General features: G+C 34.7%; 1 non-coding gene across 1 annotated transcript; it reads right to left on the bottom strand.

Annotated features, from left to right (window-relative positions):
* Window positions 1-2847: 2847 nt before the first annotated feature.
* Window positions 2848-2922, bottom strand: Trnas-cga. Its single transcript has one exon. It is a non-coding gene; the product is annotated as a tRNA-Ser (tRNA).
* Window positions 2923-3368: the final 446 nt, after the last annotated feature.

Below are 3368 nucleotides of genomic sequence, written 5' to 3'. Positions count from 1 at the left end.
ATTAAAGTTCTTGCATTGTCACCTAAGAAGAAACACTTGAGTCACAAATTCTTTCTGATTTACAATGGACCTTACAGAATCCGATGTATACCACATGAAAATTGCGATGAAGTTGAAATTCTGTGTACCAGGAAGAGTAAAGGTTTACACCACATTTCACATGTAAAACCGTTTATTGAGAGGTAATTTGCTTTTTGAATTAGTCGTTGCCACAAAATTTTTCACTTCACGTTACTAGTACTCTTTGTCACGCTTAGAAACTGTTAACATGCAACAATGTTTTGTAGTTAACTATCCAATCAAGAACCTAGGGAACTTATTTAGACCATAATTACGACTGCATTGTTATAGTGAGCAGACGACACAGTGTTATAGGGTGTACAGCTTGCTTGTTCGTTGCACGATTACGAAATGACTATAAGGCTTACATATTTATAAAATATACTGCTAATGAGACTTTAATGTAAAATCTTGGTGTACTTGAAAATACATTCTCTATTTAAAGCACTTTCCGTGACATTGCAGACGACTTAGTATTTGGTTTGTTTGACAGCTACACGATTATATCATGATGCTACTAATGAGTGACACAATTTACATTGTTGTTTTTGTGCTGTATCTGTTTTATATCTGCACAGTTTCTCTGTATTTTTCTGGAAAGTAAACCATGTTTTAGTAGTAACTTTTATGGTATAGCTACAGTGAGACATCCTTTTCTGTAGCACAACAATCTTTACAGTATAGTACTTTCTTGATCATGGCAATGAGCGTAATAATTACAATATCTATACACATAGTATTTCATTTTTGTTTATGATGAGGTAAGTACATTGACTTCGCAGAACTTTGCTTATGGAGGACGATAACTACGACACTTGGCATATATTTACCGTCAAGTAATGGCAGAAATTATCTTCCAGCAAGACTCACAGTTTAGCACTACAGGAAACGCATTTGAGTGATTAAAATTTTGTACTTGGAACATTTTTAGGAAGGCTCTTGAATTACAAAGATACAAAGAAGGTTTTTGGTGAGACGTTTAATTCCGTTGCTGCAATCTGTAACACCTGAGGGCATAATTACATTAATCCTCGTGGGGTACACGCCTACTCTGTGTACTAAGCGTGTGGCAAGCATTAGGAGCCCTAGCTAATATGGTATTTGCTTATACAACTTTACACATTGGTGTCATGTTTCTCTAAAAAGAATTACACAGCTATCTGATCATTTTACCAAGAGAGACAAACACTTTTTTTACTACATCAGTGACACTTGTTAACGCAGTTACACAGTTGGATAACTTCACACTTATGAAATTGTATTTTGTCTGTACTTTGTGAACTCTTCATATGTTTTTCGGAACCATTCTGATACTATGAGAGCTTTGCATGATGTATTTGGTATGGGATCATGATTTGTGAAGTACGTTTGTGTAGATGACTTTATTGAAATGAGCACAGAGCACTTTTTTTAGTTTTGAAATTACTAAAAGAAGCTGCAACGATTTTGAGTTGTTATTGATCTGTTATGATGATGTTATTATTACAACGATGTGTATTATGTTGGTGAGATACATGTACGAGGAATGTGAATATATATATATATATATATATATATATATATATATATATATATATATATATATATATAATGAGAAGAGGTTAGGGATACTGGTTTGTGAAAACGATGTTGAAAACTAAGAATCTTACTTTAAGAGTTACGAAATGTGTGTACATGCATGAATGTATCACAATGCTGGTGGAAATTTTTGGACGGTTGTATTTATGGAATTTTGTATCTACACATTTGTAAAGTAAATTCTCAACCTGCGAAATTTTTATATATATGAGACTGTCACTCTAGCGGAAACTGCTGTCATAAATATTTCCGTAAGGAAGTTAGGTGACCTTGACGAAATGTGCTGTGGGCACCCAGTTGCACAACAGTTGCCTGGAAAAAAAGCCGTTAGTGTAGGCCTTTCAGAGGGACAGGTGGATAAGAAAGAGGCCATTAACCTCACTATTAACATTTATTTGTAGAAAGCATCGCAAACATGACAAGCTCATGTGTGTAAACATATGATTTCAGTTTGGAGTTCGTACTTTCTGATATTTACTGAAATGCCTAATGAAATGAGGAGAAATATTTTATGTCTATGCACCTGATTATGGCTGTCTGTATAGCTGAGAGATTTTTTTTACTACCTTATGTGTTTGTGTACCCTTGTGTATTTGTGTTCTTCCTGTCTTTATATGTTTATCTGATAAGAGTTATGTTGTAGAATTTTCTAATACTAAGCCACATTCACTATGATGAGGAATACTGTTATCGTCAAATACTTAGGAAAAATATTTGGGTATTATTTACTCTGTTAGTTTTCCTTTAATGATCATATGTCAAATTAATGTTTGAATATTCTCATTTATTTACTTATGTCATAATTCCTGTAACACTGATGTATATGTTTATTTCTAATCTTTTGTAAAGCCCATATTACTACAAATGTTATCTGTATTACTATGTTCTTTAATGATGTATTTTGTACCTTTGTAATTGTATTCTTATATTGTAAATTTATAATTCTATAGACACCAGTTCTTCAAATTATGTTTCATTTCACTGCACACATTTCTGTTTGGTCATACTATATGCACATGGTGTGAGAAGTTAAAAAAAAGGACTGTTAGTGGTCACACGTGAGTTGATGATTCCACAAGGGACTGGTTAACAGCACTGCTGGTTCTAAGGACATTCCAAAAAGTTTGTGGATGCACAAGTTGTGAAATGAAATTTTCACTCTGCAGCGGAGTGTGCGCTGATATGAAACTTCTTGGCAGATTAAAACTGTGTGTCGGACCGAGACTCAAACTCGGGGCCTTTGCCTTTCGAGGGCAAGTGCTCTACCAACTGAGCTACCCAAGCTTGGGTCGGTCCGGCACACAGTTTTAATCTGCCAGGAAGTTACATTGTTTGTTCTCTATCAAAATCTTTCATTTGCTAACTATCCCTATCAGCAGTTAGTGCCTTCAGTAGGTAGAATCTTTTATTTAGCTGGCAGTATTGGCGCTCGCTGTATTGCAGTAGTTCGAGTAACAAAGATTTTTGTGAGGTAAGTCATTCATGAAAGGTATAGGTTATGGTCAGCCAGGGCCATTCTTTTGTAGGGATTTTTGAAAGTCAGATTGCGTTGCGCTAAAAAAATATTGTGTGTCAGTTTAGTGATGATCAGAATAATTAAAGAGAGAATTGTCTGAGTACGTTTAGTTTTGCTGAGCTGTTTGAAAATCAATTAACGTAAGAGGTTTACCAGCACAGTCATTCATAATTTTTCTAAGGGGACGTTTCGCTGTATATTGTGTACTTCTACA

This window comes from Schistocerca piceifrons, chromosome 3 (assembly GCF_021461385.2).
Source record: "Schistocerca piceifrons isolate TAMUIC-IGC-003096 chromosome 3, iqSchPice1.1, whole genome shotgun sequence".
In the NCBI taxonomy this organism is placed as follows: Eukaryota; Metazoa; Arthropoda; class Insecta; order Orthoptera; family Acrididae; genus Schistocerca; species Schistocerca piceifrons.
The sequence above is the reverse complement of the archived record's forward strand: the minus strand, read 5'-3'. Positions and strand labels throughout refer to the sequence as shown.